The sequence below is a fragment of the Taudactylus pleione genome, unplaced genomic scaffold, assembly GCF_031769625.1.
Source record: "Taudactylus pleione unplaced genomic scaffold, aTauple2 ptg000282l, whole genome shotgun sequence".
Classification (NCBI taxonomy): domain Eukaryota; kingdom Metazoa; phylum Chordata; class Amphibia; order Anura; family Myobatrachidae; genus Taudactylus; species Taudactylus pleione.
The window spans coordinates 12,684,777-12,701,312 of NW_028284684.1; the positions used below are offsets into that span (position 1 = coordinate 12,684,777).

At 46.6% G+C, this 16,536-nt stretch overlaps 1 protein-coding gene across 1 annotated transcript in view; it reads right to left on the reverse strand.

Moving 5' to 3' along the window:
- Positions 1–16,536, reverse strand: part of AACS (acetoacetyl-CoA synthetase) — a 172,885-nt gene that overhangs the window by 134,621 nt on the left and 21,728 nt on the right. The gene's annotated exons all lie outside the window — the stretch shown is intronic.

Genomic DNA, 16,536 nt, shown 5'->3' on the forward strand with positions numbered 1-16,536 from the left:
ATAATTCCCTACTAACCCAAATTTTTTCACTTATTAAAACCTAAGACAATAATATGAAAGTGTGTTTTTTTCCTGCTGATTTCAGGGAATGCGGTCAGAACAACAAACACTGGGATTCCGGCGGTCAGAATGCTGAGGCTGGAATCCCGAAGGTAAGTACTGGGGTTAGGGGGAGGGTTAGGGTAAGGCACCAAGGGGAAAGTTAGGGTTAGGCTGAGGGGAAGGAGGATTAGGTTTAGGCACTAGGGTGGGGGGAGGGGGGGGTTAGGTATAGGCTGCGGGGAGGGAAAGTTATGGGTTAGGTCTTCTTACCTGGAGGCGTCGGCATTCTAAACTAGTCGGGATGCCGGCGTTGGGATCCTGTACCCAGCCCTGACACACTAAACATTTTTAAATGGCACATCAAAAGTTCTAAATATTTAATGGCTAGGACCAATATGTAAATTCTGGACTTAAATTGAACACTCAATATTTTTTTTATAATTAAAACAGCAATTTATTTATTCAGTTACAGATCGCAAGCAATACCAATAAATCTAAACCTAATGATTTACCGATAAGCTTGGTCAGTATATTGGCAGCTGACACCAACCCTTTGATACCACCCTCTCCCCAAATTCCCCTACTTTATAGCTGTACATAGAAAGATGGATAAAATGAGGGTGCCCACGGCATGTTGGGCCTGACTTATATTTGTATGCTAATGCATTAACAGCTATGAATTTCTACATAGCTGCCGTAAGAAAATATGCTAATGCTGAAGCCACCTGGAAATGTATTGAGAAGACCACCGAAGGCCTCGCAGATCCAAGCAGCTGCATACAAATTAGGGGTGTGCACCGGCCACTTTTCGTGTTTTGTGTTTTGGTTTTGGATCTGGATCTTTCTTCGTGTTTTGGATCTGGATTGGTTTTGCCAAAACCACCCTTCGGTGTTTTGGGTTCTGGGTTTTGTGTTTTGGATCTGTATTTTTTTTTAAAAAAGCATAAAAACAGCTTAAATCACAGAATTTGTGGGTTTTTCTGCTCCTATGCAATTATTAACCTCAATAACCTTCATTTCCACTCATTTCCAGTCTATTCTGAACACCTCACACCTCACAATATTGTTTTTATGGCCAAAAGATTACACCAAGGTAGCTGGATGACTATGCTAAGCGACACGAGTGGGCGGCACAAACACGTGACCCATCTAGGCGTGAAACTGCAGTGGCAGACAGGATGGCAGTTTGAAAAACTAGGCCCCAAACTGTACATAATGCAAAGAAAAAAAAAAGAGGTGCAAGATGGAATTGTCCTTGGGCCCTCCCACCCACCCTTATGTTGTATAAACAGGACATGCACACTTTAACAAACCAATCATTTCAGCGCCAGGGTCTGCCACACAACTGTGGCTGAAATGATTGGTTCGTTTGGGCCCCCACAAAACAAGCTGGCAATTAATGTGTCCCTGCACAAACTGGCTCTATGGAGGCAAGATGTCATCCTCATCCTCCTCATCCACCGATTCCTCACCCTCTTCAGTGTGTACATCCTCATCCTCACAAAGTATTAACTCGTCCCCACTTGAATCCACCACCACAGGTCCCTCTGTACCTTCTGGAGGCTGGTCTCCCTGGAAGAGCTGATAATTCATTTTGATGAACATCATCTTCTCCACATTCTGTGGAAGCAACCTCCTACGCCTTTCGCTGACAAGGTTCCCGGCTGCACTAAACACTCTTTCGGAGTACACACTGGAGGGGGGGCAACTCAGGTAAAATAGAGCCAGTTTGTACAGGGGCCTCCAAATTGCCTCTTTTTCCTGCCAGTACAGGTATGGACTGTCTGCCATGCCTACTTGGATGCTGTCACCGATGTAATCCTCCACCATTCTGTCAATGGTGACAGTATCATATGCAGTGACAGTAGACATGTCAGAAATTGTTGCCAGGTCCTTCAGTCCGGACCAGATGTCCAAACTTGGTCCTGCCTGCCCTGCATCACCGCCAGCGGGTTGCTTAGGATACCTAAGTTTTTTCCTGGCAGCCCCAGTTGCAGGAGAAAATGAAGAAGGAGCCGTTGACGTGTCACGTTCCGCTTCAGCTGACAGTGTGTTCACCAGCAGGTCTTTGCACCTCTGCAGGCTTGTGTCGGCCGGAAAGAGAGACACCACATAGGCTTTAAACCTAGGATCGAGCACGGTGGCCAAAACGTAGTGGTCTGATTTCAACAGATTGACCACCCTGGAATCCTGGCAAAGCGAATGAAGGGCTTCATCCACAAGTCCCACATGCCGAGCGGAATCGCTCCGTCTTAGCTCCTCCTTCACTTTCTCCAGCTGCTTCTGCAAAAGCCTGATGAGGGGAATGACCTGACTCAAGCTGGCAGTGTCTGAACTGACTTCACGTGTGGCAAGTTCGAAGGGCTGGAGAACCTTGCACAACACGGAAATCATTCTCCACTGCGCTTGAGTCAGGTGCATACCCCCTCCTTTGCCTATGTCATAGGTGGATGTATAGGCTTGTATGGCCTTTTGCTGCTCCTCCATCCTCTGAAGCATATAGAGGGTTGAGTTCCACCGCGTCACAACCTCTTGCTTCAGGTGATGGCGGGGCAGGTTCAAGAGTGTTTGCTGGCGCTCCAGTCTTCGGCACGCAGTCGCTGAATGGCGAAAGTGGCCAGAAATTTTTCGGGCCACCCAAAGCGTCTCCTGCACGCCCCTGTCGCTTTTCAGAAAATTCTGCACCACCAAGTTTATTGTGTGAGCAAAACATGGGACGTGCTGGAATTTGCCCAGATGTAATGCCCGCACAATATTGGTGGCGTTGTCAGATATCACAAATCCCCAGGAGAGTCTAAGTGGGGTAAGCCACTGGGCGATGCTTTCCCTCAGTTTCTCTAAGAGGTTGTCGGCGGTGTGCCTCTTACTGAAACCGGTGATACACAGCGTAGCCTGCCTTGTAACGAGCTGGCATTTCTGAGATGCTGCTACTGGTGACGCTGCTGCTGTTGCTGCGTAAGGTGATACATCTACCCAGTGGGCTGTCACAGTCATATAGTCCTTAGTCTGCCCTGTTCCACTTGTCCACATGTCCGTGGTTAAGTGGACATTGTGTACAACGGCATTTTTCAGGACACTGAGGACACTTTTTCTGACGTTTCTGTACAGTCTCGGTATCGCCTGCCTAGTGAAGTGGAATCTAGACGGGATTTGGAACCGGGGACACACTACCTCCATCAATTGTCTAAATCCCACTGCACTAATGGCGGATACCGGACGCACGTCTAACACCAACATAGCAGTCAAGGCCTCAGTTATACGTTTTGCTTCAGGATGACTGCTGTCGTACTTCATCCTCCTCGCTAAGGACTGTTGGAGGGTCAATTGTTTAGTAAAAGTAGTGGTGTTCCTACTTCCTCTCTGGGATGATGAACGACTCCCAGCAGCAGCAACAGCAGCAGCGGCAGCAGTAGGCGTAGCAATGCAGGATCCTCCAGAGGAATCCCGGATAGGAGAGTCAGTCATGCCAGTGACATGGCCTGCAGGACTACTTCCGATCCTGACTAAGGAGGAAATTGACGAGGAGGGAGTTGACGGTGTGGTTTGCAGGCGCTTGGATACAACAGGACAACGGGATTTAGGTGTCCCTGGACTGCTTACGGTCTTAGCCAAAGTTTCTGAACTTGACAGTAACTTTTTATGAACGCGCTGCAGGTGCCGTATAAGGGAGGATGTTCCTAGGTGGTTGACGTCCCTACCCCTACTTATTTCACCTTTACATATGGTACATATGGCAAGACAGTTGTTGTCCGGATTTGGATAGAAATATTGCCAGACCAAAGAGGTGGAATGTTTGGTCTTCTGCCCAGGCATGACCGTGATGGGCTTTTTCATCCCACGGACAACAACTGTCTCCCCCGGAGCCTGATTTAAACAAACCACATCACCATCAGAATCCTCCTCGCCAACTTCCTCCTCAGCGCCAGCTACACCAGTATCCTCATCCTGTTGTACTTCAACAGTGACATCTTCAATTTGCATATCAGCAAGTGGACTGTGGGTGCTCCTTTCAGCACTTGCAGGGGGCGTGCAAATGGTGGAAAGAGCCACCTCTTCCCGTCCAGTGCTGGGAAGGTCAGGCATCGCAACCACCACCACACTTGGACTCTCCTTGGGGATTTGTGATATCTTCTTAGAAAGCACAGTTCTTCGCTGTGCTTTTGCCAGCTTAACTCTTTTGATTTTTTTAGTGGGAGGAGGGCTTCCATCGTCATGTGAAGCTGAACCACTAGTCATGAACATACTAGGGATCGACCTTAGCCGTTCCTTGCCACTCCGTGTCGTAAATGGCATATTGGCAAGTTTACGTTTCTCTTCAGCTGATTTAAATGTCTTTTTCAAGGTCATTTTCCTGAACTTTGCCATTTGGGATTGTATGTGCCCTCTACTATGACATTGGGCATCGGCCTTGGCAGACGACGTTGATGGCATGTTATCGTCTATGTCATGACTAGTGGCAGCAGCTTCAGCACTAGGAGGAAGTGGTTCTTGATCTTTCTCTATTTTATTTTTATCGGAGAAAGTTTGGTCCTCCATTTATGTTATATCGATTTGATATATACGTGCGGCTAAACACAGAAAATAATTTTTTTTTTGGTTTGGACTGGAGTGTACTTTGGGGGTTACAGCACCCTTAACGGTCAAGCCAGCCGGCCCTTTACTTATGACACAGGCGCACGCTTGGCACTACTTTGTTGATGCACGTGCGGCTACTGCGCACACAATTCACAAACACAGAAAATATATTATTTTTTTAGCACTTGGGGGGAGCACCCCTGATGGACAGAGCACCCCCTGGACAACACTACAGCACTCCTTTAGGACTGGGACACTGCACAGGACTTTGGAGTGGACACAGCCCCTATGGAGAACTGACTGCACAACACAGTCCAGCCAGCCCCTATGGACTTTGAAGTAGTGGACACAGCCCCTATTAACAACAGCAGCACAGCACAACACAGCCAGCCCCTATGGACTTTGAAGTAGTGGACAACAGCAGCACTACACTACACTACACTACACAGCCCTAACTCCCACCCTCCCTCTTCACTGTCCACAGCCGAGTGAGAAAATGGCGCCGACGCGGGTACCTTATATAGGATCCAAAACCCGCGAGACTCGGAAGGCGGGATGATGACGTTTTGCCTCGATTTCAGATCCGAGTCAGGCGGGAAAAGTCGAGCCTGACTCGGATCGGACTCGGATCGGGGGGGTTCGGATTTCAGAAATCCGAACCCGCTCACCCCTAATACAAATAAACAGTGGCGGTCGCAGATCCTTTTATAATTGACCATCTGTTTAACCCTATGGTTGAGGGAACAGAGAATGGCGCCATATTTTCTGCGTACGCGATGGCAGATGTAGGCAGATACACACCTGGAGAGTGGTCACGACATGCCGCTTTTTTTTACCACCACTACCAGTTATCTCCTACAAAACAGCCCTTGTCGCTCAATCACTTACAAAGAAATCCTCACTACAACCGTAGTTCTATTTGATTGCAATTTAGTAGCCACATGTGCGCACTGCTGCTAAGACGCATGCACAGTCCACCGATAACCACGTGAACATCGAAATAGCGTCCACATATGATCACAGCCAATTGGATGCTTACCTTTTCAGTGTTCACGGTGTGGCAGGGCACCTGTCAGAAAAGGGCACTTCAGCGTGCACCCGAAAAGGGGGCATGGCCTTGAGACGCACCCCTTTTTCATCACTGTAGGGGCAGCATGAGCATGGCATCTATTCATTCACCGATGATTGTCCGGCGGGGGGAAAGCTCCAGTGCAACAATGCGGCCTGCAGGTTTGGACAACCATTTCATCGGGGCGACACCTTTAAGGCAGGGCGCATTTCTGCGCTTTCAAATCAGGCAGGTCGAGGCGCCTCGCTAAAACAGCCTAGCAGGAACACTACTTTTTGTAAGATGAAAGGCTTATCTGATGTTTCTAAACTCTCCAATATTTTAAAGGGTGGGAGTCACCAAATCACATTTCAGGAGTATATAGGATCTTCAAATAAACTATTCTACTTGTAAGATTCATGATTGAAACACAGTTAATCTTTTTGAAATTAATTTGCAGAGATGCTTGACCAAGCAGCAATAGAGACTAAGGAGTCTATTTACTAAGCAGTGTTAGGAGACAGAGTGAAAAGTGATAAGGTGCCAGCCAATCAGCTCCCAACTGTCATATTTCAAACACAGCCTGTGAGATGGCAGTTAGGAGCTGATTGGCTGGCACCTTATCACTTTTCACTCTGTCTCCTAACACTGCTTAGTAACTATACCCCTAATACCTTAATTATATACTTAATTAAAATACTTTTCATTTTCATACGAATTTTAACTACAAATGCAGGATTTCTAAATGTTTTGCATGTCCCAAGATGACCTCAATACAGTATGCGACATCAATGAGGCTATATTGTAAAGTATAGCTAAAACATATTTCAGCCTCGTAACAAGATCAGCTTTTCTTACTTTCATATGAAATGATAAACCCTAAAGAACCTCCTTACATATACTTAAAAACAAAACTAGAACGACTGCTATATTTGCAGTCCATAACACTATTGACTGGTTGGTTACTGAATCCATGTTTGCAAGCTTAAACTTTCTTGAATCCACATGGGAATTACCCCCCAAAACAGCTCCTGAAAGTTCAGTTAAAGAAATATAGCATTTAAACTTCAATCAGCCCTACTTCTCCTATCAGCCATTGCAAACGTCTGCTCTCAAGCAAATGCCAACATTCCACTCCAGCGGTCAGAATCCCGGCTCCAGAATACAGACGGCTGCGACCCAGACAATGAGTTAGGTTAGGCGGAGACTTAGGGTAAGGCACTAGGGCAGTGGTCTTCAACTTTTAAGACAGTGTGGGCCACATTAAAAAATTCAACGAAGCCCGAGGGCCACTAAGCTATACTGCGGTATTTAGACCCTGCCCCCTCTTCACACAATTATGACCCATAACTGCCCCCTCCTACAATTTGTATTAGGTACCAGAACGGCACCCCTCCTCCCACAATTATAATTATGCCCCATAGCTGTCCCTCCTACTCCATTAAATGTCAGATAGTTGCACCCATCCTCAAACAATTATGTCCCATTACTGCCCCCCTCTGCAGTGCCCCAGTAGTGCCCCTTATACAGTGCCCAGTAGTGGTCCCCATTATGCAGTGTCCCCAGTAGTAGACCCCCCAATGCAGTGCCCCTTATATAGTCCCCCCAGTAGTAGTCCCCTCTATACAGTGCCCCCAGTAGCGGTCCCCTCTATGCAGTGCTCCCAGTAGTAGTCCCCAATATGCAGTTCCCCAGTAGTGCCCATTATATTGCGCCCCCATTATGCAGTGCCCCCAGTAGCGGTCCCCCCTATGCAGTGCCCCCAGTAGTAGTCCCCCCTATGCAGTGCCCACAGTGGTGCCCCCTTATATTACATCCCCAGTAGTGGTCCCCCCTATGCAGTGCCCCCCCCCCAGTAATTGTTCCCCCTATGCAGTGCCCCTTACATATATTGGACAAAGACACAATACAATAACAAAAAAAAAAAAAAAAACACAATACTTACCTGAATCCCCAACTCCTGCCGTTGTCCGTTCCTTAGTCCTCCCGGCCCGCTCTGCACTATGAGTTAGGAGTCATAACGTCTCATCACACACTGCGGGAGTGAGCTCCAGTCCGGCTCCTGCAGTGTGCACATCAGTCAGTGAGAGTCTGACGCTCATTGGCTGCCAAAACAAACACACTGCCGCCAACGTGTTTGTTTCTGTGTAGTGCTAACCATTGGCGGGCCAAGGGGAACAGGTCCGCAGGCCACAGGTTGAAGACCCATGCACTAGGGGGAGGGTCAGGGTAAGGTTGTGGGAGGGGAGGGTTTGGCTGCATGCAGGTCTGACGGGCGATGTCGCTGATTAGTCAGTGACAGTGGGTACACTGCCCGATGTGTCGTCCGATCGTCTATGTTAAGAAAATTAAAAGCATAAAATTACAATGTATGTTCAACATAGTCTTCTGAGATTAGCAATATGTGACTCATGGATGCGTAATAGCAGAAGATCCATCATGACAATAATCAGCTACCTAAGATTGACCAACCAGATATACCCCAATCTGTCCCATACTCGGGTATTGCAGGCTAAAGGTGGATACACACACACACACGATTTAGTAAATGAACGATTTTCGTTCATTTTTTCAAGGGAAAAATGAACGAAAATAGTCCACTATAATCGTTCATTTACGAAGTGTAATGAACGATTTTTTTGAACTACAAACGATTTTTGCATATTCCCTTACTGAAAATCGTTTAGTTGGTCAGTCTGACTGAACTACAAACGTAAACGCGCATGAACGATAATCGTTTATCGTTTTAACTCAGAAAGTGAACGATTTTCTCAGTGATTGAACGATAAACGATATCGTTAACGATAATTGTTCACAAAATCGTTGTGTGTGTATGCACCTTAAGAATTGCAAACAGGAGATCCAAACATATATGTGCAATAGAGATAGGGCATGTAAATGAGTGAACCCATGAGACTGATGGGCAACAGGTCATATTCTTAAGTGGATAAATTCTAAATCATTTCTTTACATGGTAACTATATGCAGTCTCTAATCTCATACAAATCAGATCATGTACACACACACACACACACACACTGGGCCTGATTCAGACCCGGTCGTAAGCGCGGAGCGCTCGCAACTGGGTCGATGGTGGCCCAGGGCGCATGACGGAGCAGGCTCCGTCGTGCGCATGCGCGAGACTCAGATAGCGAAGGGGCCGGCACCAAAGGGGGCGTGCTGTCAATGTTGAGTGACAGTACGCCCCCTTTGGTGGGCAGGCCGTGGGGGTGGCTGCCCAAACGGAAGCGTTCCGATGTAAACACCTACCGTTTGGGGCCGGCCCCACTGACATCACATGTCATTGGAGAGATTCCGGCTCTGTTAGAACCGAAATCTCTGGGGCTTGCGGCAACGAGACCCTACCACAAGGGTCTCGTTGCAAGCCAGATGGTTGCGATGGTCTTCACCATGGAGACCATCTTCCTGGCCGCTCGCTATAGCTGTGGGTGGTCACCCACAGCTATGCGAGCGGCCAGGAGGCTGTTCTAAACAAAAGAAAAAAAAAAAAAGACCGGCCCTGATTCAGAGCGAGCGCTCTGTCAGACCGACCGGCTCTGAATCAGGGCCACACTTTCAACATTAGACTCTCAGGTTCAAAAGCACTCTTATCTCTTCTCTGGGAGTTGAGATCTATCCCTGCCATCACATTCAACAATGCAATTGACCCGAATGATGGCCATAGACTGAACGAGTAAGCACACAATTCTCCCAACAGGTACAAGTGGCTGATAGATTTTAATGATTTAACAGTGCCTGAGAGGGGCAAAGAGAATTCAATTGTTTCCAGCCCCCTTCGCGCCTGACAGAGCTATTCAATTGTTGCTCCTGTCGGGTGCGATCAGCTGCCGGCGCACCATTTCAGCTCACACCCCGCGGGGGGTGCAAGCTGAAATCGGTGAAAAGTGACCCGTTTGTGCGCCCAAACGCCACTTTCAGGATCGCGTCCAGCACTTTGGTAGGGGGTAGCCGTTTTACGTGGCTAAACCCGACCTCTATGGGTGCGATCATCGGCATCAATTGAATAGCACCCCGCGATCTCACATCACTTTAGACAGGAGATCAGGCACAAAAGAGACAGACATAAGAGAAGCACACAACTGTGAAGCATGTAAAAGAGAACCTTTACTTAAGGATTTAGAAAACTCACATCAATACAAGTATATAAAACAAGTCTAGTGTTATGTGCCAATCACGGAAGTTGTATCGCTCCACTTCTCGCTTTCAGATAATTGCTGTCACTGCATCTGCATCTCTGTAGAACTGTTCAAACGCATTTAGTCAGAAAACAGACTTAGTCAGTGGATATGTCCATACCGCACACTGGAGATGTTTATACGACCGCATATATCAATTTAATTGGACTCATTCATATTCCTAATTAAGCACGATCAGTCTCAAAACTGGTATATCACGCATTCTAAATAAAGTTATGTTACACACTCATTTATAATCCACAATAAAAATTTTGAATGATCTCTGAAAATGGATGGACACCATTTTATTGGTTATAACAAAAGCAACATTTCACAGAATAGCTATATAGTGCGGCGTCATTTTAAAGGTGATCACAAATAGGACATATGACAGATCTACGCTACATACCTATTCTGTGAAGTGTATAATTTATATATATATTATATATTAAATAAAAGTGCAAGAAAAGCGTTCTTGATAAAAGTCCGGAAGGACTGAAACGTTGAACTCTCAGTGCCTTGACTCTTCCTTCTGTACAAATCCCTGAGTGCTGTCTTGTATTTGCTAGAATATACACATACATACACTCTGAAGTGGCAAAAGGCATAGGATAGATGCCCATTATCGTGTAGTGCCCCCTCTAGCCTGGCGAAATGCAGCAACTCGCTGTGGCATCGATTTCACAAGAGTACAGAAGACCTCTGGAGACGTTGACCCTTGCCATCTGGATAGCGTCCCACAGCTCCCCAATATTTGTAGATGCAGGATCTTGGGTGCTAATGGGCCTCTCCATCATGTCCCATAAATGCTCGATTGGGTTCATGACGCGAACCAGTTCTTGACAACTTGGGATCGATGACACGTGTAGTATCCTGTTGGAATATTCCATCGTTGTGGGGGTACCTAAAGTCCATGAAGGGATGCAAGTGATCATCAAGCAATGGAACGTAACAGTTACTGGTTCAGGAGGTCCAGCAAAGCCAACCTATGCCACGTGAACATACCCCACACCATTATGGAACCACTACCAGCCTGCACAGCGCCTTATTGACAACTGGAGTCCACAGCGTCATAGGGTCTGCTTCACACCTAAACCCTACCATCATCCCGAAACAACTGGATTTATGACTCATCGGACCACACCACATGTTGCCAGTCCTCCAGGGTCCAATTACAAACGTTACTAGCCCAGGTGAAGTGCTGTGTGCAGTGTTGTATTGTTAACGGGGCACTCGTTGGTCTTCTGCTCTCATATCTACAGAAGCTGAAGAACACTGCACTGACCTGCAGGATATGCATACGGTACCCTCTGCATTAAATGTGGATGTGATTTAAGCCAGTGTCGCTTGTCTGTTACCATGGACTACAATTACCTTTACATATTGCTATTCCATGACTTTTGGCACTTCAGGTGTATGTATGTGTACAGTACCTTGCAAAAGTATTCACCCCCTTGGCTTTTTACCTTTTTTGTTACATTACAACCTGTATTTTTTTTTTTTATCTGAATTTTATGTGATGGATCTGCACAAAATAGTCTAATTTGGTGAAGTGAAATGAGAAAAACACATAAAAAATAATTTTTATAACTAAAATTTAGAAAATTGGCATGTGCATATGTAATCACCCCCTTTGCTATGAAGCCCCTCAAAAGTTCTGGCGCAACCAATTACCTTCAGAAGTCACATAATTAGTGAAATGAAGTCCACCTGTGTGAAATCTAAGTGTCACATGATCTGTCAGTATAAACACACCTTTTCTGAAAGGCCCCAGAGACTGCAACACCACTAAACAAGAGGCATTACACCATGAAGACCAAGGAGCTCTCCAAACAAGTCAGGGACAAAGTTGTTGAGAAGTACAATTCTGGTTGGGTTTTAAAAAACTATCCAAATCTTTGATGATCCCCCAGAGTATCAACAAATGGAAAGAACATGGTACCACAACAAATCTGCCAAGAGAGGGCCACCCACCAAAACTCACAGACCGGGCAAGGAAGGCATTAATCAGAGAGGCAGCACAGAGACCAAAAGGTAACCCTGAAGGAGCTGCAGAGTTCCACAGCAGAGACTGGTGTATCTGTGCATGTGACCACAATAAGCCGTTCACTCCATAGAGCTGGGCTTTTTGGAGGAGTGGCCAGAAAAAAGCCATTACTTAGTGATAAAAATAAAAAGACACGATTTGAGTTTGCCAAAAGGCAAGTGGGCAACTCCCCAAATTTATGGAGGAAGGTGCTCTGGTGAGATAAAACTAAAATGTAACTTTGCGGCCACCAAGGAAACGCTATGTCTGGCGCAAACCGAACATCCCATTACGCCAAGAACACCATCCGCACAGTGAAACATGGTGGTGGCAGCATCATTCTGTGAGAATGTTTTTCAGCAGCAGGGACTGAGAAACTGATTCGAGGGAAAGATGGATGGTGCTAAATACAGGGATATTCTTGAGCAAAACCTGTTTCAGTCTGCCTGTGATTTGAGACTGGGACGGAGGTTCGCCTTCCAGCAGGACAATGACCCGAAGCATACTGCTAAAGCAACACTCGAGTGGTTTAAGGGGAAACATTTAAATGTGTTGGAATAGTCTAGTCAAAGCCCAGATCTCCATCCAATTGAGAATCTGTGGTCAGACTTGAAGATTGCTGTTCATAAGAGAAAACCATCCAACATGAAGGAGCTGGAGCAGTTTTGACTTAAGTAATTGGCAAAAATCCCAGGGGCAAGATGTGGCAAGCTCATGGAGACTTATCCAAAGCGACTTGCAGCTGTAATTGCCGCAAAGGTGGCTCGACAAAGTACTGACTTTAGGGGGGTGAATAGTTATGCACGCTGAAGTTTTCTGTTATGTTGTCCTAAATGTTGTTTGCTTCACAATATAAAAAAATTAAACACAACTTCAGTTATAGGCATGTTCTGTGAATGAAATGATGCACACCTGCAAACAATACATTTTAATTCCAGGTTGTGAGGCAACAAAACAAAAACAAAAAATGCAAAGGGGGTGAATACTTTTGCAAGGCACTAATATATATATATATATATATATATATATATATATATATATATATATATATAGTGTTCTGGAGGGAAAAAGAAAAAAACCTTAAAACGGTGCATAGGAGGAGTGTAGTGTACTCACAAACTACCTGCAGTAACCTATTTAACACCACATTAGACACAATAATTCCCTGGTGCAAATGTGAACTAAGCTTCACAAACACAGCAAAAAGAATGACCAAAGTCCATTTTTTGAATGCATCATTTAATCTACAATACTGATTAGGCAATTCCTACAGTTGGATACATTCAGAAAAACAGGTAGTGGTTGGCACCAACACCAAATAGGGGTAATGCTGGGTGCACACTAAACGATTTGTACCCAGCGTGATATGGCAAGTGCATACACATTGCTGACGTCGGCACGATGGTGGAGGTCATGCTGCATTCGGCAGCATGGCCCCACTAACGATATCGACCCTTTGGGAGTGCGCATCGTTAGTGACATAGGAGCTCATTCAGAGGCGCTCGCAAGCAGTCCGATATTTGCGCACTGCGCATGCGCCATGTCCGTGAGCCCCGCTGAGCGACTGAAGTTCAGTCACTACGGGGCTCGCAACAAGACAGGGCGGCTGTCGATGGTGAGTGACAGCTCGCCCCGTTTTGTGGGCGGGTAGGGGGGGTGGCAGGAGAAACGCAGGCGTTCCTTTAGCTATGCCTGGCGTTTGCAGGGCGGGTAAACTGACATCACTACTGATGACAGTAGTGGACTTCCTGCTCTATTAGAGCAGGGAGTTCACTCGGCCTTGCAGAAGCCTAGACCCTACCGCAGGGTCTCGTCGCAAGACCGAAGGTTGCAATTTTCGCGATGGTCTCCTGGCCACTCGCATAAGCGGTGGGTGGTCTCCCACAGCTTTGCGAGCGGCTGGAGAAAAAATAAATAAAAAACGCCCACAGACCCAGCGAGCGGCCAGCAGGTCTGAATCAGCACCATAGTGCATACACACTGACGATATGACCGATTTGTCGTTCCGATGCATCGGAATCGGCCAAATCGTTCATAAAATCATCTAGTGTGTACCCAGCTTAAAAGCTGTAGCACGCTACCTGAAACATTAAATCAAATGGTAGTAGTATACAATAGCATGCGCCTTTTCATCGGCCCGCGTTTCTTCAGCGGCCCCTGGGGAGTTATTTCAACATCTTCCGGGGACGCCTGGTTTTGGACTTATGCGATTGTTGTCTACTAATTTTCTGCAGACAATATGATCTGGTTTTCAGGCAAACTGCCACTACAGAAATCACAAGTTGGGGCGCACAGATACACATGCCCCCCCTCCTCCCCTTGAACCACCCCTAAACACATGGGTCATCATCTATTCGTGTGACAATGGATCATAAAAACAATTCACATTATGTTCACATAGTTTTGCAAAAGACATTGGCCCTCATTCAGAGCCGCACGTTAACAACAGTACGCTCGTTGCGTTCCGATGTTGACTAACCGCGCATGCGTCGGTGTTACACCGCGCATGTGCGTACGGCAGATTGCGAGCTTTTTTTCTCTCGTTCCTAAAATAGCGTACAGGAAGTGACATGTCAAATGTGATTGACAGAACAGGGCGTTTTTGGGTGTTGACGGGGGTGGAGATGAAAAAACGCAGGCGTGGCGAGGCGTTTTTGGGGCGTACATACATTAGCAGATGCGAACGTCAAATGTGTTCGGACCGTCTCATACGTCACTGGAACATCCGCTTTCCCTTCAAAATGCTCGCACAGCTTAGGGTCAGGATTACTCGACCACATTGGCGATGGCCTTCTCCTCCGTCCCGGGACTCCACGATGGTGCAGCGATTAATCGTGGCTGGTCAGTAAAGTAATTAGTGTTGGATTGAAATCCGGCTTGGTATGTGTTTGGAAAGCAGTTTATTGGGATAGCACAAAAGCGTACGCAGGTGGAAATCAGAGCTGCTAATGTCATGATTACATAATCAATTAGCGTACATTTTTGGGCTTTGATTTTGGCCACAATTTGGTGGTTATGGCCTATTGTAACAATAATGTCATTATCTTTTAATTAGCTCCCCTTTTTTTTTGTTTACTGTGGAATTTGCATCGCTATGTGTTTTTTTAAACGTTCCTTAAAGAGGCCTTTTTTTAAAAAAAAGAGGGTCAGTTTTTGCGTTTAAGGCCAGGATTAAATGTAACCCATTTGTACAATAATGTCACAATACAATGTCAGTGTTTTGTTTTTAATTTATTGTTTACACACAAACAAATTGGCATAATATTGTATTGCCTTTTTTTGTGGCCAAGATATTTGATCAAAAAAAAAAAAAAACATAACTACTAACATAAGCGTAAATACAAAATTTAAAAACATTTCACAAGAAAGGAGAGGGAAGTTTTGACCAGAAAGGAATATGAGCCAAGCACAGAAGGAAAGTGGGAAAAGTCGCCATTGCTGTCACCGTTTTCTCGCCCGTTTGGCTGGGTGAGGGTGGGCGCCAGACCGGGTCCGGGATGCCATCGGGCTGGCCTGTCCAGAGGCAGATGTTGTGGCCTCTGGACTAGGCACAGGGCTAGGCACATTTGGAGGATTGCCTGATGTTGTGCCAGAGGTAGAGGATCTGGATGTTCCGGCAGGAAGGGAGGTCGGCTCCACCATGTGCTGGCGAACGAGCTGCTCCAGGGCATCGGCGATGCGGATGTTGGCCCTGGTATTTTCCGCCAGGGCCTGAGCAATGGTCACGTTGGCCGCAGCATTTTGCTCCAGGGCCTCAGCCACCCGTATCAGACTGGCGTCCATCCTCTGCAGAATCTCCGTATGGCAATCCGATTTAAAATTGAGTTCTGTGAGGAGGCCCACTGCCTGCGAGGGGGCACGCCCTGGACTGGCTTCTGCAGGGTCCTCAGCCGGATGTACTGGTTCCTCCCCTGCAGAGTCAGCAGAAATTCTGCGGCCAAGGCTCCCCTCTGGAGCAGACTCATCCGCCTCTGTCTCTGTTAGGAAATTGGAGAAAAGACTCACATTAGAATCTACATATTGGCACAATAGCATTTCAGAGTTGGTGACATCACAAGACTTACCTTGCCCAACATGAGGAGCCGCAAAGTCTGGCATGTCCGTATCCATGTTGGACACGCCAAACACCTCCACAGCCTGCACACACCCCTGTGCCATCTCTTCTAAGTCTGTCAACTCCAATGACACAGGGGTGGGACCCCCACCTGTCCCCCTTGCATGCCTAGCCCTGTCGGCAAGTTTTTGTTTTAGACGATATTTGAAGTCTGCCCATCTGTGGAATGAATTTGGAACCATTATCCTTTTTTTTACAATGGGGTTTGTTTATAGGATGGGAAAGTGTTTACTTACCGCCGTTTGACATCCCGGGCTAGACGGACATAATCACCCACCCTATTGACAGCAACGGCGACCTCCTCCCACATTCTCCACTTCTGGCTTTGGCTCATATTCCTGGCTGCCTGGGGCAGGATGTCAACGCACTTCTGGATCAAAACCTCCATCTCCTTGCTTGTGAAATGTGGCTGCCTTTTTTTTTTTGCAGCTTTGGCGGGTTGACTGGGGCCAGCAGTCTCTTCCATGTCATCCTCCTCACCTATTTGGGTAAATATGCAGATTTAGCCACTTCACAACTTGCACAATATTATGTT